A 22,414-nucleotide genomic window follows, 5' to 3' on the forward strand; every position below is an offset into this window, starting at 1 on the left:
TCTTACACTGGCATCTGGGTGTGGGAAGAATATCGATTAGCATTGCAACTATTGAGTTTGTCTTTGTTAGATAGGTATTCTGTTCTTTGATTTCTATTTCCTCATTACCTTCTGGTCTTTTGGCCTGGATTTTTGACAGTTGGTCCAGCAGGGAGTCTCTGTCTAAGTTGGGGGCTGGACTTCTGGTAACTAGCATGGCCTTTGTTCCAGCAGGGGGTCCCAGCAGAGTTGGGGATTAGGATACAGTGATAAGTTGTGGAGGGGGATTGGGGATAGTGTGTGTGAGTTGGCACTGAGCAGTGGATGTGGTTTATGGGGGTCACCTCTCTGGAGTTCTGGAAACTGGTATGTGTGTGGTTTCTAGTTCAGTAGGGAGTCTTTGCCTGAGTTGAGGGCTGGAATTTGATGGCTGGCATAACCTTTTATCTACCAGTGAGTCTCTGCCTGAGTCTGCTTATCTGTCTGGCTGGTGTGGTATGTTTTTCTGGTTTGTGTGGCCTGCACCTGTTCTTCTGACTGGATGGTTTTGCAGCTGTTCTGAGTGATGTGACCTGCACCTGTTGTTCTGACTGGCACAGCCTGCACCTGAGCAGAGTGTATCTGCCTAGTATGGCAGTGGGGTACTGGCAGCAGAGGTGGGCAATGTCATGGGAAGGGGTGACAGTGGGTTGAGACTTTGGGTTGTGAACTGAGGGTGTTGGAAGGTCCTGAGGACAGATAGCATATTTCTTTTTATTGGTTTCTTGAGTAGTTTTTTTTAATTCTTTGCATATTCTGGATATGAATTATCAGTTCAAATGTTTTCCAAGATTCTCTCCTATTCTTTAGGCTGTCTCTTCAATAACATTTATTTTACTGTATAGAATTTTAAAAAATTATGAAGTTCCATTTCTCAATTTCAAGCCTTAATTCCAGAACAGTTTGAATTCTTTTGGTATGTTGTATTTTCATTTTCATTCAATTCTAGGAAAGTTTTTTTCCTATTGAAGAAACTCTCAATTTCTTCAATAACCTCTTCATTATGGTGCTGATTTGTTCAGTCTCCATGAATTAATATGCTTTCTGTATTTGTTCTTGCTAATGATTTCTAGCTTTATTTAGTTCTGGTCAGACAGAATATAAAAAGTTACTTCATTTCCCTGTTTTCTTGAGATTTGCTTCATGTCCTAATACAAGGTCTACTTCAGAAAAAGTAAAGTTCATGTATTCTGCAGTACTTGAGTAGAATGTTCTAGATATTAACTGCATCCATTTGATCTAGAATATAATCTAATCCTAATGATTCTGTATTTATTTTTGGTCTAGATGACTTATCTATTGTCCAGTGTAGAACATTGAAATCACCCCACTATTACAGTATTGAGGTTAATCTGAGGCTTCATATATATATTGGTCTTGTTTCTATGAAATTAAAACCACAAGGATTTGGGGTATGTAAAAATTAGAATTGTAGCCAGGTGATGGTGGCACACACCTCTAACACTGTCACTTTGGAGGCAAAGCAGGACAGCCTGGTCTATAGAGCAATTTCCAGGACAGGCTTCAAAGTTACACAGAGAAACATTGTCTCGAAAAACCAAAACAACAAAAATTAGATTAGGAAGTGTCTTTCTTTATCGCTTATGAGTAGTTTTTCTTTAAAGTATATTTTGTTAGTACAGGCACTGCAGTTTTGTTTCTTAGCTCCATTTTCTCTGAAATAGTTTTCCATCTCCCTCATTGAAGATACTTGTCCGTTTTTGATGCTGAGGTGTGATTCTCAAAGGCGGCAAGGGAACCTGTTTCTCTTTAAAAGTTAGTCTCTTCCATGTGTGATGCACGTATGAATGTGTACACCCGCATGTCACATGTGCATGTGGAGATCAAAAGGCACCTTCCAGGGCTGGTTCTCACTGTCTGTCTTGAGGCAGGTTCTTTCTTGTTGCTCTTCCCATTGCTGTGGTTTTCTGGGTGATTCTCCTGTCTCTAACTCCCATTTCACAGTAGCCTTGTCACCATTGCAGACATATACTGCTGCATCTGACTTTCCAATGTGGATCCTGAGGCTTGATCTGAGTTCATCAGGCTTGTGTGGCAAGGGCACCGGCCTGCTGAGCCATCCTGCCAGCCCAGACGCTGGTTGTCATTGTTTTGCTTAAAAAGTAAACTTATTCATGTATGCGTGTATGTGTGTTTGCTTGCTACAGCCCATCTGTAGAGGTCAGAGGACAACATGGAGGAGTCAATTCTCTCCTTGTACTATGTGAGTTTTGGTGTTAAACTCAGGTGTCAGACGCATTGGCAAGTGCTTTCATTTACCGGCTGATCATCTTGCTGACCATTAACTGATGGTTGTAAAGAGAAGAGTCTCCTCAGGTCTGCAGGCTGCATGTGTCTGTAAACATTGGGAGGGCAGTAAGCACAGAGTTGTGTTGGGAAGTGCCTTGTTCACCTTAACCTGGACTCTCTTGCTGAAGGCAGTACATGTTATTCATAGTATTGAAGTGTTGGGTGTTTAGGCCTGTGCAACCTTGTCAGACCTCTTCTTAGGACCCACAGATGCTGGGAAACCCTATGTCCAGTTTCTCCTTGGAGGGTAGGAGAAAATTCTCAGTCTTATTTTGTTTTCCTGAGAAGATTTCTCTGGCTCTCGTTGACTGACTTCCGTGGAGTTCTAGAATACAGGTGAGGTCACTCTGCCAGACATACCCTGGAAGGAGAGGGTGGGGGCAGCAGCGTGTGTAAAACAGGATCAGGTACTCTTCACAGAAGTTCTGAAGTAAGTTTCCCAGGCAACAGCTTCTGGGGGATCTGGAGCATCTGGGTCGTGGCTGCCCTCACTCTTACTGGGACTCTTTGCCTGGGTTGCTGTTCATCACTTTCTCACTGCAGAAATTCCCTCCACCCTGAAGCATCTAGCCAAGCGCAGGCTAACGAATTGCACTGCACAGTATCTGGTAACTTTGGTGAGGTTTTCCTTAGGCCCTGACATGGGCTGGGGGTGTTCTTTGAACCTTACCATTCTCCTTTCACTTCTCTCTTCTTTCTCTAGGTTCTCATGAGACCAAGTGGGGGATTCTTTTGTCTCCCAACTCTCACCTTCCCCATCTGTTTTCCTTCCCCTCTTCTCTTCTTGGTTTTTTCCTGCTCTCCCTTGCTCCCTCCCCCCATTCCTTCTTTTCTCTTCTCTTCCACTTTCTGTTTTTCTTTCCTTTCTAGTTGAGAAAGGATCTCACAATGTAGACTAGACTGCCCTTGTAATTAAATTGGCCATCCCTTAATCCCGTCTGCCGAGGGATGAAATTATAGATTATATCACTTGCCTTGTGTATCAAGCTGTTTTCTGAAGACTGTGAAAATAATTTTTGACACAGATGCTACCCCTTAAAGCCTGATAGATCCAAAACCATACCCAGACACTTCCTCTCACTACTTTTTCCATGTTCCTATGTCCAGTTGATTCTTTACACATACTTGAGTTCCTGAATCAGAGATTTCTATACTAGGTCAGGCTCTGTTTGATGATAACAATGTAATGAATTCACCCAACCCTTTATTTAGCATAGGTGCATGGACAGTGGTTCTCTGTGCTGACCTTCTGGACTGGAAAATGGGGACAGAGATCATCTCATGATGATAGACACAGCAGAAGTGTGAAGGATTGTTTGGCCCCATGTGAGAAGTAGGCAATTCGAATGAGCCTTGATGTTGACATTCTGATTGGAAATCCAGTAGTTACCAGATATTTCACAGTGATAACCTCACAGGTCAGCTGAGGAGCTGCAGAGGTGAAAGTTGACAAGGGCACAGCCAGGCCCTAATGCTGTGTTTGTACTGGGTCAAGACCTCTTGGCTAAGTCCTCTGTGCCTCAGCATCCTTGTCTGCAATGATATAATGGTTTCTTAATGGTGATGATGGTAAGAGCATTATGTGACATTTTGATAAGGCTTTACAGGGCCTGAAAAGTATAAAACTATATGTTCATTTCCTGTGAAGTTTTCCCACCACAAACCATGGACTGCTTTAGAGAAATAACCAAGTATAAGGGTCACATGCTAATTTGGGCTTTTCATACTATGAATTAGGGCCTTGGGTTCCCAAAGCACAGAAACATGTGGATCACACTGATATCACCTTTTTCTTTCACAGCAGTCCCTAAGCTAAACACCTGCTGATGCTTCCTTGCTACACATGATCACAGCAGATGTGGAGTTGAGTGTGGTGTTGGCTCTGCAGAGTGAGTTCTATGTGGGAGACTCTGCCTGACCTCTCCAGGCCAGAGATCCTAGCCACACTCCCTATGACAATGGTGACCATGAAGAGACAGACCCAAGAGGTTGATGTTCACACGGCCCAAAACAGAGAAAGGAGAGAGAAGATGTTTACTTAGGAGAGGAAATAGCCTGAAAATATTGTATGGTTCCCAAATGAGAAGTTTAGCCTTGCCTTGTGACCTCAACAACAAAAGAATACTAATTCATTCTTTGAAAGTTTCCTACATGCCTTAGCATTGTTCAAGATTCTTGAACAATCCTTTATTATTTATTGTAGATGTAGACAACAGGAGTAGAATGGCGTGCACGGGGTTATTCTCCCCATAGACTTCTGGCTCAGTGGAAGGGAGACACCTAAGTCATTTTGCACTTGCAATAGTGTCTTCAGTGGCTTCCAGTGTGGGCAGTACAGTGATGGCCTCTAAGGAAGAAGCAGCCACCAATATAATACGAAGAATATGGCCTTTGATCTCTGATATTAGAATCTAATAGTATGAAAAATATATTAACAATTGTCTCAATTATCTGGTACTCCTTCATGGGGTCACCAACGTTGGTGTTGGTGACTGACATGCATTTTGGGACAATCCCTGTGAGGCTGCTGAAGCCCAAGAAAGTGTCTTCCCAACCCCGGCAAGGCATCATCTTCTATCACGGAGTAGGTGCAGTGATTGGAAGCCTGGGTAAGGAGCTTACATTCGAGGTGAGGAGGAAGGTCTTTATCAAAGGTGGACTCTGGCCCATGGTCTCATGGGGACTTGTCAGGAGGGAGGAGTTGGAGCCTCTTAAAGAGAGGATGGGCAGAGACTGGGGAGCTCACCCCAGTCAGTGGGTTGTAGCTTATATAACAATATTTTCTATATTGGTCTAAGTCTAGAGAGGGGCCGCATGTCAGAGTAGGGCTGACCTAGAACTGGACATGATTCCTCCTTTGCTCTCCACTGATAGCACTGACCATTTCTGCCTGTTCACGACACTCTCAAGTTCATGCGCTCTCCTCAGCTTGACTGACACAAGGTGGAGAGAATTCATTCCCTTCATCCCCTTCACTGCTGAACCCAAAGCACGTATCCTATCTCCACGTCTCATCTTCTCAAAAGAAGGGTCCCCAAAATATACTCAGGGCCTGTCATTGCTGCATTGCAGTCTCTCTCACACCCTTGATGTCCTCTCCAGTCTTGTCGCTTGTGTCTCTTCCCGCCCTTCACCTGCTGTAGCCACCGAACTTCTCTGAACTTCAGAGAGAAGATGTCCTCTCTGAGTCCACCAAGGTAGCTGCTGTCCCAGAGCTGTGGTGGGAAGTGTCTGGTTCTTGTCATCACTGTTATCATAGCCTGGGCAGCCTCTTGGCTAGTAAGACAGACTCAGTGGTGCTGATGGTGGGGATGAGTGGCCTGCAACTATTGGTGACTTACTCACAGAGGGGATAGTTTGTTGGGTGGGTTTTTTTTTGAATGGAGACCAGAGAAAAGGAGCCTTCCTCCACAGGTTTCTTGCTCTCACACCATATACACTGCCTGCAAAATATCTGATGCATATTGCTACAGAGTTCATGAACGAGTGGTAGTAGAGTATGAAATTAAAGAGCACCCTACCCCTACGCAGAGTTACTTCACCGTGCATGAAATAAACCTGAAGGACAAACACATGAAGAAACCTAGGTGGTGGAAACCCATGAGTAATCCTTAGTCAAAATTTCATATACAGGGTTTTATTTCTTTGTGAAGTTAGTTAGAACCCAAAGACTATGTTCTAGAAACCCACACAAGCCTTTGAAACACTGAAGGGAGGACAGAGGTAATGACTACTGACCTTATCCTGGCTTCACTCTTAGCAAGGGAGTGGTATTGAAGTTAAATACTATTTTTGGGTGGTGAGCTGAAGGTCAAATTGAAGATGGAGACTGCTGGGGTGATGCTTTGGAAGGCTCTTATTGATCTCTTGCTGGCATGCTCTCATCTCACTGTCTAGCCAGTGCTTCTGGCTGCTTCTGCAAGTCTGCCACTATTGTCATAATGACTTCTGGCTGCCCCTTTGGCCTGGCCATCCATGGTCCTCATGGCTTTGCCTGTCTGAGTGTCTCTGCCTCTGCCTCTGCTATCACTCTGAGACCACGGGTCTGATGTCACCACTGCCAGTATGTCTACCTTTCTGTAACCAGCTCAACGAAAGGAGCTTTTCCACTAAAGTAGGCAATAAAATGCCTCGAGAGAGGGTGGCAGTGATTTTCACCAATGCTCAGCACATCAGGGCGAGATGAGTTCAAGGAGAGTTGGGGCCTGCAAAGTCTCAGTTGCCTTCTCTAGATACTTACTGTTTTCTCTGCCTCCCAGAGCAACAACTTTGGATTCACCTGGTTCTGTGTGTTCATTCATGAATCAGGATATGGATTGGAATGGAAATTCCTGGTCTCCTTGACTCTATACAGATTTTTTCAAGTCCCATGTAAGAGAAATGGATATAGACATCTTTAATTAGGGTCATTCTGAGGATCACATTTGGTCTCCTGTGAGTGTAAAGAATGCTGTTTGCAGTGATCTCCCATGACCTCTGTGTATGTAAGTGTGCCTTGTTTATACTTCTAAGGTACCGTAAGCTTCCTGACCATCATCATCCTGCCGTTTATTTGGATCGCCTGAATGCTTCCATTCACTTCCCGAAGGACCTGCAAACATATGGGGTTGCTCCATGGAGAGAGTATAGGAGGTTGGGCTGTGGCCACTGTCACTCAGACTTTGGTCAGTCAAGCCAATCTCCCCCAGATCCAGACTCAAGTTCTGATTACTCCAATTGTGCAGGTCATCAGTTTCCAGTTACCGTCACATCTGCAGAAACAAAACGTGCCATTTCTTAACAGAGACTTAATGATTTCACTTATTTGTAAATACCTGGACATTGACCTCTCTTGGAAAGATGCCATGTTGACAGGAGCTTGTGTGTCCCTGAACACCTGGAAGAAATACAAGAAGTGGCTCAGCTCTGACAACATTCCTCAAAAGCTCAAGAACAAAAATTTCCAGCCCACTTTGGGATCTTTCAAAGAGGCTGCCTATCTGGAAACCAAGAACATTTTGGATGCAAAAATTTCACCTCTTCTAGCAGATGACAAGATCATTGGACAGCTTCCCCAGGCATTCCTAGTGAGCTGTGAGAATGACTCCCTCTGTAATGATACCTTGCTCTACAAGAAGTGCTTGGAGGACCAGGGGGTCCCTGTGACCCTGATACCATGTAGAGGATGGCTTTCATGGATACATGGTTTTGTTTGAAAAACAGCCATGAACATTTTAAATGCCATGATCAATTACATGATGGATATATAATCATAACTGTGGTCTCTGTATGGCATGAAGAAAGAAAGGCTTGTGCTTGTGTCTTTTCTGAGTTTTCTTTTTACTGTGGAAGGGCATGCTTAAGCTGTGTGTGGTCTGAGAGGGAAAGATGAGGTAGAAGCACGAATTTGCTGGTTTTACATTGAAGGATTTAAAATGTGTTGTCCTCGAATGGCAAATGTTCTATGGTACATCTAGCAGTATCATCTGCTGCTTTCATTCAGACAAAATAAACACCGAAATAAGAAAATATGCCTACAATTTTGATGTATTTTCTTTACTAGAGGGCTTAAATTTACATTATTGGAGCTAACTGAGGGAGAAAGGCACCAAGATCAAAACAGAAATGAATCTCATAAGAAATGATTAAATGCATAAAATAGCACAGAAACAGAATACAGTTCTTCAGTGACATCAGAAGAACTACATTTGGTTATAAATGCAAACGGGAATCCCACAGGGCATAGTCAAGGATTTGAGATTTCTCATTAATGCTTAGACATTAATTAAATCAGTACTGACCCTTTGGATTTTATATAAAGCATATATGCCAGTTATTGAGATTTAATTATATGATTATCTTCTCAAAAAATACCTCCCCCCTTCCCCCTGTCCTGAGCTCCTGTTTAATTTCTGGGCTTCTACTCTCCCTGTCTCATACACTGATAGACATAAATAAAAATAAAAAATTAAAAGATAGGCACCACTTATGAGAGGGAACATGTGATCTGAAATATCCCTCTCAATATATCACTTCCCAGGTCCACTAATTTTCCTGCAACTTGTATTACCCCATTTATCTTTATGGCTGAATAAAATTTTATTGTATATGTGTACCACACTTTCATAATCCATTTATATATTGATGGACATTTTGCCTGATACCATTTCTGTGATACTATGAATAGAGTAGTTACTATCTTGGATGAGCAGGTATTGATTTAGAGGCATCTGGAGTCTTTTTGGTAGTTTTGTTTCTAGCTTATTCATTTTGAGTTCTGTAATGGCCACACCAGTGTACACTCCTTCCATCAGTGAATAAGTTCCTCTTTCTTCACACACTTTTAGGACTAAGCTCTGAGCACTCAATGATTTTCCCAGGTCAAAGTTCTGAAATCATTCACCAACCTCCAGGTAAGTGCTCTGAGCCACAGATGCAGGAGATGTGATGTTGATATATCCGTTGATGCTGTCACCCCTATGATCTGTTGTTGATCTCTGCATGAAAGTTCTAGGTTAAATGCAAGTGCCCAAGTGAGGGAAGCAATTAAACAGTCATACCAGGCTGTAACATCTGTGAATCATGACAATTACTAGCATGGCGAGATATGCATAAAGTTACAGTAGGTGGCACTCTCATGTCAGTTGCAAACAATAGCTATCTAATTGGACTTAAGACACAGTCAACAGGAGGGAAATCATGACCAGTACTCGAAACCTAGCCAGGGTTCTGGGGATGGTGAGGTCATGGACCTTAGAAAAGATTCTACTACTGTTTCTTTGTTAGACCAGCATTATTAGTACATTCTAATGATTATCCTTATGCACACAGATAGCTGTAGTTACCACTCCTCAATGAAGAAGCCTATGAGGAATTTTGCAATGAGATTGCTTCCCTTATTTCTGTGGAGAATGTTCATTATCGTAAAGCTGGGGAACCAGTATTGGACTGAACCAAGCCCTCTGAATGTGGGTGCCAGATAGGAGGCCTGGACAGTCTATGGGACCTCTGACAGTGGAGTATTTATCCCTAGTGCAAAAATGGACTTTGGGAGCCCATTACTCATGGAGAGATACTCTTTCAGCCCAGATACACAGAGGAGGGCCTAGGTACTCTTCCAAATGATGTGACAGACTTTGATGATCCCTCATGGAAGGCCTGGGGATGGGATGGGGGTCAGTGGGGCATGGGAGGATTGGAGGGAGAGGGAACTGGGATTGATATGCAAAATAAGATTGTTTCTAAATTAAATAAATTTTTAATAAAGAAAGAAAAATAGGAAGGACCCAGTTCCAAGGGATGCATCTAAAATACATGCCTGCATCTAAGGTTCAGGAACCATTGTAGTAGAGGAGGATGAAAATTTGTAAGAACCAAAGGATCAGGAAGTTTGCTGTGAAATTATGTTTTCAAGTAGTATCAGAAGCTACACTCATAGGGTGTCACCAACACAGCTACACAGATGTAAGCCAAACAAGAATGACACCAATAGACATGCAAACTTGGACAGAAAAAAAGCCTATGAGGCCTCAGCTCTATACAAAGAACTATAGGCAATTGATGAAAGATGGGAATGCAAGATGTGGTTGTCCAGTAACAAATAGTCAGTCCTGACAACATACATAGGTGGCAGTATAGAATGAACAGATTATATTAGGAATGTATATTCCTATATATATTTATAGCTACGCTATATAAATATATACTGCTATATAATTGTTATTAAATGCATATATATACATATATGTATTCAATAACAATTAGAAAAAAAGAAGAGTCCCTGAATTTGAAAATGAGTGGGGATATATGGTAGGATTTGGAGGGAGGAAATGGAAAGAAGAAATTTTGCAATTAAGTTATAATCTCAGAAACTTTCAAAAGAAAGAAAAATAAAAAGAAAATGGGAAGGCTCAGACTTTTGTCAGTAATACTGTACTCTTACATGTTTTGCTGAAAGTGTTCACAACTTCCAAGAGTTTTCTGGTAGAATCTTTGGGGTTTTTTATGTAGAGAATTGTATCATCTACAAAGAGAAGGTTGAATTCTTCATTTCCCATTTGTATTCCCTCTTATTTTCTTTTTTCATTTTGCTGCTCTAGAATTACTCATTATATATGAGTGGTCGACTCCATCCCCTCACTCAGGACAGAGGTGAGCTCCTGCCCCACCTCGGCCCTGATTTCTGCTTGACCATTCTGGGATCTATTGACCTGGGGACTGCCGTGAGGCCGAATCACCCCCACCACCCAGCTCACCAAGCAACCTCGAGTCTGCTGACAGCACTGTCCTAATCCAGCTCCTACTTCCACCCATTGGGAGAGGGAGTGCCTCAGACCTGCCTGCACTCACCACGAGACCCATCAGATTATTGGACCCACATGCACCCACTGGAAGGGAACGTTGGACCCATACCTACCAGGAGAAGGAGAGATCACACTTGTAACCACTGGAAGAAGGAATGCGAAGATGACAATATAAGAACACATTCAACAACAGAAAAAACAATATGATGCCACCAGAGTATAGGGACTCTACATCCGCAAGACCTGAACATCCCAACACAGATGAAGCAGAAGAGAACGACCTTAAGAACAACTTCATGAAGATGATAGAGACCCTATGAAAGAGGAAATGAGAAAATCATTTAAAGAAATGAAAGAAAAGACAACCCCCAAATTGCAAGAAACCATTCAAACAGTGCAAGGTTTGAAAGCTGAAATAGAGACAATTAAAAAAATACAGTCTGAAGGAATGCTGGAATTAGAAAAGGTGGGTAAATGATCAGGAACTACAGATGCAAGCATAAACAAAAGAATATAAGAGTTGGAATAGAAACTCTCAGGTGTTGAAGATACACTAGGAGAAATAGATTCATTGACCAAAGAAAATCTTAAGTCCAACAAATCCCTAACACAAAATATCCAGGAAATATAGGACACTGTTAAAAGGCCAAATCTAAGAATAATAGGGATAGAAGGTGAAGAAACCCAACTCGAAGGTGCAGAAAATATATTCAACAAAATCATACAAGAAAACTTTCCCAACCTAAAGAAAGACATGCCAATGAAAGCACAAGAAGCCTACAGAACACTAAATAGAGTGGACCACAAAAATAAGTCTCCTTGGCACATAATAATCAAAACCCCAAATATAGAAAATAAAGAAAGTTTACTAAGATCAGCAAAGAAAAATGCCAAGCAACATATAAAGGCAAACCTACCAGAATCACACCTGACTTCTCCATGGAAACTCTGAAAGCCAGAAGGTCCTGGATAGATATTCTACAAACACTTAGAGACCACCACTGCCAGCCCAGACTACTATACCCAGCAAAACTTTCAATCACGATAGATGGAGAAAACAAGATATTTCATGACAAAACCAGATGTAAATACTACATATCCATTAATCCAGCCCTTCAGAAAATACTGGAAGGAAAACTCCAACCTAAGGAAGTTAACTACACTCATAAAAACGTAGACAATAGATAATCCCACTTTACCAAAAGCCAAAAGAAAAAGTAGGGTAAATTTATTTGTTATTGGGGACATATCAATGGACACTGAGGAAATCCATAGAATCTTCAGGTCATACTTTGAAAACTTGTACTCCACAAAATTCGAAAATTTAAAGGAAATGGACAATTTCCTGGATAGATATCACTTACCAAAATTAAATCAAGAACAGATAAGACATATATGTCCTAATGAAACAGAAGCTGTCATCAAAAGTCTCCCAATCAAAAGGCCAGGGCCAGATGGCTTCAGTACAGAATTCTACCTGAAATTCAAAGAAGAGATAATACCAATACTCCTCAAAGTTTTCCACACAATAGAATCAGAAGGTCATCTCCAAACTCTTTTTACGAGGCAACAATTACCTTGGTATCCAAGCCACACAAATACACAACTAAGAAAGAGAACTACAGACCAATATCGCTCATGAACATTGATGCAAAAATACTCAATAAAACACTGGAAATTAAATCCAAGAACACATCAGAAAAATCATCCAACTTGATCAAGTAGGTTTCCATCCCAGGAATGCAGGGATGGTTCAACATACAAAAATTATCAATGTACTCCACCATATAAACAAACTTCAAAAGGAAAACCACATGATCATCTCACTAGATGCTGAAAAAAATCTTTGAGAAAATCCAACACCCCTTCATGATAAAGGTCCTGGAGAGATCAGGGATAACAGGAACATACCTGAACATAATAAAGGCAATATACAGTGAACCAACAGACAACATCAAACTAAATGGAGAGAAACTCAATGAAATTCCTCTCAAATTAGGAACAAGACAAGGCTGTCCACTCTCTCCTTATCTGTACACTATTGTACTTGAAGTTCTAGCTAGACTAATAGGACAACCAAAGGAGATCAAGGGGATACAAATTAGAAAAGAAGAAGTAAAACTTTCACTATTTGCAGATGATAGGATAGTTTACACAAGTAACCTGAAAAACTCTACATGGAAACTTCTACAGCTGATAAACACCTTCTGCAAAGTGGCAGAATACAAGATTAACTCAAAAAATCAGTAGAGCTACTATATGCAGACAATTAATGGGCTGAGAAAGAAATGAGAGTAACACCACCCTTTATAATAGCCATAAACAACATAAAATATCTTTGGTGTAATGCTAACCAAACAAGTAAAAGACCTGTATAGCAATAATTTTGAGACTCTAAAGAAAGAAATTAAAGAAGATACCAGAAAATGGAAAGATGCTCTTGGATTGGTAGGATCAACATAGTAAAAATGGCAATCTTGCCAAAAGCAATCTATAGATTCAATGCAATCCCCATCAAAATTCCAGCACAATTCTTAACAGATCTTGAAAGAATAATATTCAACTTTATATGGGAAAACAAAAGATCCAGGATAGCTGAAACCGCCCTGTACAATAAAGGAACTTTTGGGGGCATCACCATCCCTGACTTCAAGCTCTATTATAGAGCTGCAGTTCTGAAAACAGCTTGGTAATTGTACAAAAATAGACAAATAGACCAATGGAATCTAATTGAAAAACCCTGATATTAAACCACATACCTGTGAACACTCAATTTTTGATAACAAAGCTAAAATTATGCAATGGGAAAAAGAAAGCATCTTCAACAAATGGTGCTAGCATAACTGGATGCTGACTTGTAGAAGACTGCAGATAAATCCATGTCTATCACCATGCACAAAACTTAAGTCCAAATGGATCAAAGACATCAACATAAATCTAGTCACACTGAGTCTCTTAGAAGAGAAAGTGGGAGGTACCCTTGAACCAATTGGTTAAGGAGACTGCTTCTGAACATAACACCAATAGCAGAGACACTGAAGTCAACAATTAATAAATGGGACCTCCTGAAATTGAGAAGCTTCTGTAAGGCAAAGGACACAGTCAACAAGACAAAAAGGCAGCCCACAGAATGGGAAAAGATATTCACCAATCCCACATCTGATAGAGGGCTGATCTCCAAAATTTACAAAGAACTCAAGAAGCAATTCTCCAAAACACCAAAAGATCCAGTAGAAAAGTGGGGTATGGAACTAAATAGAGAATTCTCAATAGAGGAGTCTAAAATGACTGCGAGACATTTAAGAAAGTGCTCAACATCTTTAGCCATCAGGGAAGTGCAAATCAAAACAACTCTGAGATACAATCTTACTCCTGTCAGAATGACTAAAATCAAAAACTTCAATGACAATTTATGCTAGAGAGGATGTGGAGAAAGCAGAACACTCCTACACTGCTGGTGGGAGTGCCAACTTGTACAGCCACTTTGGAAATCAGTATGGAGATTCCTCAGGAAAGTGGGAATCGGTCTACCACAAGACCCAGCAATGCCACTCTTAGCCATATACCCAAAAGATGCTCATTCATACGGCAAGGGCATCTGTTCCACTATGTTCATAGCAGCATTATTTGTAATAGTGAGAACCTGGAAGCAACCTAGATGCCCCTCAACTGAAGAGTGGATAGAGAAAATGTGGTACATTTATTTACACAATGGAGTACTCCTCAGTGGAAAAGAACCCAATGGAATCTTGAAATTTGCAGGCAAATGGATTGCACTAGAAGAAACCATCCTGAGTGAGGTAATCCAGTCACAAAAGGACAAACATGGTATGTACTCTCTCATATATGGATTTCAGACATAGAGCAGGGGAGTGCCAGTCTACAAGTCCATCACCAGAGAGTCCAGGAAACAGGGAGGACCCTAAGAGAGATATACATGGTACCCCAAAGAAGGGAAATAGGACAGGATCTCCTGAGCAGATTGGGAGCATGGGGGGAGGGGAGCAGGAGCTGGGAGAAAGAGAGGGAAAGAAGAGGAGGGGAGAGAAGGACATGGGAGAGCATGAAGGTTGAGCTGGGGGAAGAATAGAGGTGAGCACGATGAGAGATATCATAATAGAGGGAGTCATTATAGATTTGAGGAGAGATCTGGCACTAGTGAGATTTACAGTGATCTCCAAGGATGACACCAACTGGCAATCTAAGCAATAGTGGAGAGGCTACCTTAAAAGCCCTTCCCCAATAATGAAATTGATGACTACCTTATATGTCATCCTAGAGTCTTCATTCAGTGGCTGATGGAGCAGAGGCAGACACCCACAACTAAATACTGAGCCAAAACTCCGGGAATCCAGTTACAGAGAGGGAGGAGTGATGAGCAAAGGGGTGAAGAATGAGCTGGTGAAATCCACAGAAACAGCTGACCTGAACAAGGGGGAGCTCATGGATTCCAGACTGACGGCTGAGAGACCAGCATGGGACTGATCCAGAGCTCCTAAATTTGTGTGTCAGTAAGGAGGCCTTGGCAAACTGTGGGGCCTCAGGTAGTAGATCAGTATTTATCCCTGGCATCCAAATGAACTTTGGGAGTCCATTCCACATGAAGGGTTGGTCTCTCAGCCTGAATGCACGGAAGAGGGCTGAGGCCCTGCCTTGGATGATATTACAGAATTTGGAGATCCCCCATGAATTGCCTCACCCTCCCTGGGGAGTGGAGTGTGGATTTAGGTGGGGGGCTCAGGGGGTTGATGGGAGTGCTGGGGAGTAGGGGAGAGAGAGGGAGCTGGGATTGACATGCGAAGCAAGCTCGTTTCTAATTTAAATAAATAAAAAAGTTAATGAGCAGTCAATGGCTCGTCTGCATCTCCTCACACACTCACTACTGTTTAGCCTTGGCGTTTCTCTGTACCTCAAAGAGATGATGTCAAATCATGTCTACTGTGGTAGCTGGTGGTGAGAAGTTCTGTGTTCTCCTCATGTTTGCACTGAGTCTGGTTTCTCCTCTTTTGCATCGTTCTCACGGTCTTTCATTGTCCTAACTCAGGTGTCAGATTGGATGTAGCTGTCAATGGGGTGAGTGGTCCAGACATTTGGTGAACTAATGTGGAAGTGTCCTTTTTAAATTAGAGGCTACAGAAGGAGTACTTGACCTTAGGGCGTCTCTTGCACTTAGAGTCATGGACATGGGTGCATCGTCTTAAAAAGAGCTGAAGCATAGAAAGTTGCCCATTGCTATGGAATGCACAGATGAGCCATCCTAGAGAGAATATGAGGTTGAAGGCACTACACTGTTATGGAGAATTGCTTGGCCATATCTGAAATGAACCTAAAGGACACACTTTGACGTGAAGGAACCTCATGTTAACATAAAACCACAACATTATCCTGAAACTGGAGCCAAATATGAGTGTCCACAACTGGGGAACAAAGATTTGTGTTATTTAATATTCTATTTTTCAATATGGTAACAGTTAGATGAAGTTTTTATAGTAACCAAAACAAACATATGAACAAACCAAAGCAGACCGTAAATCAACTCACTTTTGGTACACTTGTGGGAACATTAAGTAGACCAGCTAAAACAAAGCAAGAAACCTCTGCTTTAGGCCTTTGCTATATGATGGTTGGTGGGAGCTAGGTATCTAATTGTATATTCTAAAGGATTTACCTAATATTCACAAAGATATTATGTCAGGTACAAAGGAGGTAATTTGGCTCTGGTCTTGCAAAATTCCAAGTTCTCCACAGTTATTGATGTTCTCATCAGTAAATCACCCTTACAGAAAGGTCATGAAGGTGTATTGGTGGTGATATACTGTTTATGATCTAATAAAGGCACTGGAGATCAGTTTGCAAAGCCAGCCACACTCGTTAGCTATAGAAACTACACAGTGGTGGCACACACTTTTAATCCTAGGACTCAGGATTAAAAGATAGATGGATCTCTGTTAGTTCAAGGTAGCTCAGGCCTCCACAACATTGAATCAGTCTAAAAGAGTAACAGAGCTCATGCCTTTAATCCCAGTATTAGGGAGGTATTTAAGACAGGAACAGGGTCTCGGAGCTGGCATTCATTCTCCAGTAACACTGAGGATAGGAAGACATTGAAGTCTCAGGATTCTTCAGCTATGCTGAGGAGAGGCAGCAGTCTGAGGTTTGGTGGAGCCAGGGGTGCCTTTCAGTTTGAGGTAGAGTGAGAGCTAGTGTCCAGCTGCTTTACTTTTCTAATCTTCAACTTGGAGTTTGAACCCCAGTATCTGCTACAGCCATTTCTTTGTAGGGCTTGTTTTCACACTGGGTTAGTATAAACTAGTACATGAGGGAGGCCTGTTATTAAATGTACATATAGGTTGATATTTCTTTTTTCTTTCTTTCTTCCTTCCTTTCTTCCTTCCTTCCTTCCTTCCTTCCTTCCTTCCTTCCTTCCTTCCTTCCTTCCTTCCTTCCTTTCTTTCTTTCTTTCTTTCTTTCTTTCTTTCTTTCTTTCTTTCTTTCTTTCTGTTTTTTTCGAGACAGGGTTTCTCTGTGGCTTTGGAGGCTGTCCTGGAACTAGCTGTTGTAGACCAGGCTAGCCTTGAACTCACAGAGATCCATCTGCCTCTGCTTCCTGAGTGCTGGGATTAAAGGCATGTGCCACCACCGCCTGGCAGGTTGATATTTCTTTGTGAGGTTTGATTAGTTAAATGAATAGTATTACTCCCTAGGAACACTCATAGTCCTAAAAACGTTGATGGAGATGTAAGAGGTGATAGATACAGAATTCAAAGCTGGTCCTGCTATTGGGCGGTACCCAGATGGTGGAAGGCGGCAAGGCACTCAGAGTTGACTGAAGAGCGAGCTGAAGGTTGTGGCCACTGTGGCGAGGGTTGTGAAGACGTTTGTTGCTCCTCTGCCGCTATTCTTACATCCCCACGTCTGCTGATTTCATGGCCACTCACAATTTCAACATACCTGCTACTGGTGCTAGCAACGCTTCTCCCTGCGCCTATGGCTTCTATCACAGTCTAAACCAGCCATGGTTCTTGTGGCTCCGCCCCTGATGGTATCTGAATAGCTTGCTCTCATGGTTCTCCTTCTGCTGTACCTCTGCTTCCAGTGGTCACCTGCCATCACCAACGCCATTCTACTTTGCTGTAACTTTCTCAGATTTTTCCTACTGAAAACTGGCCAGAAAAAAATGAGTGAAATAATTTTTAAATTAATTAATTAATTAATTTTACATCCCAGTTGCCATTTCCCCATCCTCCTCTCCTGGCAGTCACCCTCCCCTTCCAGCCCCGCCCCATTCATAATCCCCAATACACTCCTCTGTTTTTATTTAGGAAATGGCAGGTCTTCTATGAGTATCAACAAAACATGGCATATCAGGTTGCAATAAGACTAAGCATCTCCGCATACATTAAGGCTGGGTGAAGTGCCCCAATATGAGAGTGAAATACTTTTATAAAACTTTTTTCATTTTGTGTTATACATATAGGTGTTTTGCCTTTGTGCATGTCTATTAACATGTACTCAAAGAACACGGCACGGACTCCAAGGAATTAGAGCTACCAGTGCTTGTGAGGCACTGTGTGGGTGCTGGAATCAAGCATGGGTCATGGGAGGACAGTGTTCTTAAGCACTGATAAATCTTTCCAGTTCCCAGAATTAAATGATTTATTGTACCTAATGTTGAAAGATAAAGGAAATGTCTCAGAGCTAGTAGAGTGAACTGAAAAGCCTGCTTACATAAGACTAGTCGTGTATGTGCTCTAGTCTGAGCAGATTTTTAAGCAAATGAAAAGTTATATTCATGGGACTCATGTCTTGGTCTTTCTTGTTCCATAATAGTGTGTATTAAGAGTCCCTCCATTAGGCTATTAGAGTCAGGGTCTCCTCTATTTTTGGTGGAGAGTGGCAGGAAAAGTCTGATGCAAGCTGTTTGAAACAGTGCTGGCTGGGCTGCTAATGCAGGAACTAGAATTGCGAGTTAATGGCAAGTGTCTGTAGTTATTGTGTAGCTTTCTCAAGATGTGCCCAGTGCACACATAAGGGCAGTCTGGCTGGATGTTTGACTATTAGTTAATTCCTCAAGGCAGCCAAGGCAATAGGGAAGAGTCTAAGAGCTCTCAATTAGTGTGTGAAATTTCCCCACTATTGCTTTTTTTCTCAATTACAGGAAAATAAACATTAGAATGAACATTTAAGAACAAACTTCAGTATTAACATCAGTATCAGTTTGAAGTGTTTCTAGCAGAAGTTTCAACAATGATCAACACATGTCTAGTATACCACCAGGAGAGGCATCCCCTGAATCTGTGTCAGTAGAAGTAGCAGTTGTTCCAAATGCCTATTTTGGGGTCTTTGGTGGCTGTTTTTTTCTAAAGGCAAAAGATTTGAAGTTGCATGATTCTATGTGGGATTTGCTGTCTATGGGAAACATGGTGTGGGTTGCATGGAGAATCCTGGACTCAAACCCAGACAGGAAAGGTGAGGATATCCATTTTTATTTGGTAGGGTCATTCTGAAGATTTAATCAGGACCCACCCACCCTTAGAGTAGAGGGCGATGATTGAGATGGTCTTTAGTGACCCCTGTTTAGTGTTCGCCCTTTCTTAGGTGCAGCAAGCGTTTTGACCACCACTACCCCACAGTTTCTAAGAATTTCCTGAATTCTTTCATCCAGTCCTTGAAGGCCTTGGAAAGCTGCGGTGTAGACTCCTCACAGGTGGCGCTTTGTGTTGTATTGCCGGGGGTTGGGTTGTTGGCCATTGTCACCCAGGCCTTGTCTAGTCTTCGCCAGATCTGGGCCCGTTGCTACTTACTGTCCTATCGTCAGAAACCAGACATCCCATTCCTCACCAGAGACTTAATAACCGTACCTGTATGTAAAAACAGACCCCATTAACCTCTGCTGGAGAGATACCATGTTGAAAGGCACTGGTGTACCTTCAAATATCTGGAAGAGGTTCAAGAAATGGCTTAGTTTTGAATATGTTCCGAAGGTTCAGGAGGTAACACCCACTTCTGAGTTTCCGGACCTTTTAGTGAGGCTGCCTGAGATGGGAGAGCATTCTGCATGCTGTGAATATATGTGTTTTTCTATTGGTTGATGACTAAAGCTGTTTCACAGCATAAGAAGGACACCCCCCTGCCCACCATCCTGTCTGGAAACCAAGCATGTTTCAGATGCAGAAATTTCACCTCTTTTAGCAGATGACAAGACCATTGCTCAGTTTCCTGGGCGTTCCCTGAGAGCTGCCACTTTGAGATCTTCTGTGATGATCCCTCACTTTTACAGGAAGTGGTCAGAATGCCAAGGTATCCCTGTGAGCTGGTACCATGTGAAAGATGGCTTTCATGGGTGCATACTTTTTCATAAGAAGCCTTTTTTCTTTCTCCAGTTCCCTGAAAATCACAAATACGGTAGTCAGTTACATCAAGGGTGTGACAGTTACCCTAGTGTCTGAGTGGTATGAGGTAGGTAGGAGAGGGCTATGTTGGGCCTTTGAGGAAGGAGCCATTTGTGATCTAAGAACTAAATACAAGGTTAAAGTAAAGAACTTCTGGCTCTACATTCAAGAAAACCCAGAGGGTATGTTTTCCTCCAATATTAGATGCTCAGTGCCATATCTAACGTTATCTACAGCTGTTAAACAGGTGAAATAAATGTCAAAGTAGGGAAATCACGCAGGCTTTTTAAATGAGATTAAAATTCACATCATAAGAACTAATAAGAAACGAAAAGCACTAGTGGGGCATTGGTGGTGCATGCCTTTAATCCCAGCACTCAGGAGGCAGAGGCAGGTGGATTTCTATAAGTTTGAGGCCAGTCTGGTCTACAGAGTGAGTTCCAGGACAGGCTCCAAAGTTACAGAGAAACACTGTCTCAAAAAGCCAGAGAGAGAGAGAGAGAGAGAGAGAGAGAGAGAGAGAGAGAGAGAGAGAGAGAGAGAGAGAGAGAGAGAGACAGAGAGACAGAGAGACAGAGAGACAGAGAAAGAGAAAGAGAGACAGAGAGAGAGACAGAGAGAGGCACTAATATCAAATTAAAATTAAACTGAAAAGATAACTAGCTACATAATATTATTCAGAAAGAAAACATTATAAGATGTTTAACAATATTAGAAAACAACTGTATTTGGATATAAATTTAAGCAGGAATTCTAACAGCACATGTAATCAAGTATGTGAGATTTCTCATTAATAATGCTAATTCAATCAGTTCTGACTTTTTGAGTTGTAGATAACGCATAGAAACCAGTCATTGAGATTTAGTTATATGATTATTTTGTTGAAGGTAGTGAGGCAAAAGCTGATGGGGATGTCCTTCTGTGTGCTGTGAATGTATGTTTCTCTTACTGGTTGATGAATAAAGCAGTTTCGGCCTATGGACAGGCAGGAAATATAGGTGGGGCTATCAGACTAGGAGTATTCTGGGAGAGAACACAGTAGGTGAGTTGTGAGGGAGATGCCATGTAGCTACCAGGAAGGTAGGACACATGGGTATTTTCTGGTAAGCCAAGACCACATGAAAATACTTTGATTAATAGAAATGCGTTAACAATTAAGAGAGAGCCATTGGCCAAACAGTTTATAATTAATATAAGCCTCTGTGTGTTTATTTGGGACTAAAGGGCTGCAGGACGAGCCGGAACATAATCTTCCATCTACAGAAAGCAACTACACTTAGCAGAAAAATAACTATATGATTAATTTCCCAGTTTCCTGCAACCGAATAGGGTATGGTCTTTAGCAATAGTGCCTTTACATTTAGTTATTGTCTTAGATTGCTTTTTTAAAATTTATTGCTGTGAAGAGCCGCCATGACAATAGCAACTCTTATAAAGAATACATTTAATTGAGAGGCCTCACCTACAGTTTCAGAGGCTCAGTTAATTATCATCATGGCAGGGAGCATAGCAGTGTGCAGGCAGATGGGACGCTGAAGCTGAGAGCGCTACCTCTTGCAGGCAACAGGAAGTCAGGGGACTGCCACACTGAGTAGAGTGAAATAGAAATGAGGGGATACTTCTAAACTATTTTGGCAAGTATTCTATTACTTTGATGCCAAAACCAGACAAAGACACACACACACACACACACACACACACACACACACATACACACACACACACACACGAAAATTGCAAGTCATTTTCATTTTCATGTGTGATCCAAGTCCATGGCCGTACTTCAAGGGTATGAAGTACTGGTTTATAGGTGGAAGTCGAGCACTAGGAGAAAGACTTTGGTGGTTATACCCACCATAGGTTATAGCCTACTTTTTTGCCTCTTGGCCTGCCATGATATGAAGACTCTCCATTACATATTCCCACCACCATGATTGCACTATCCCTTCCAGACAATGACAGAATGGAATCTCTCTGAAATCAGGAGGCAAAATAAGTGTTTCCCTCCTTGAGCTGTTGTATCAGGTCTTGTCACATTAATGCAAAGTAGTTAAGGCATTAGCTATTATTCATTATAATTTGAATTGTCTTTCTCTGTTATGACTGCAGGCCATGTAGTTTTTTGCTGTGTACAGGTCACTGCTTTCAGTGGTTCATTATTTTGATACTTCTGGTACTGTGATCACACTCATTTTGCAGAAGTGAGGGACAAAATACAAGAGGTCAAGTGCCTCATCAAGGTCACATGGTTTAGAGGTCTGAATGAGAAATGTCTGTGGTGACATCTTGTTTATACTCACACAAATAAAGACTGCCTGGAGATCAGAGTGTAGAGCTAGCCACTTTTTAACCATAGAGGCCAGGCAGCGGTGGCACACACCCTTAATCCCAGCACTAAGGAGGAGAAAACAG

General features: G+C 41.9%; 1 pseudogene; it reads left to right on the top strand.

Annotated features, from left to right (window-relative positions):
• Positions 1-4,792: 4,792 nt before the first annotated feature.
• Positions 4,793-7,577, top strand: LOC101833866 (annotated as a pseudogene).
• The last annotated feature ends 14,837 nt before the right edge of the window (positions 7,578-22,414 follow it).

The sequence above is a fragment of the Mesocricetus auratus genome, unplaced genomic scaffold, assembly GCF_017639785.1.
Source record: "Mesocricetus auratus isolate SY011 unplaced genomic scaffold, BCM_Maur_2.0 Super-Scaffold_100042, whole genome shotgun sequence".
NCBI classification, from domain to species: domain Eukaryota; kingdom Metazoa; phylum Chordata; class Mammalia; order Rodentia; family Cricetidae; genus Mesocricetus; species Mesocricetus auratus.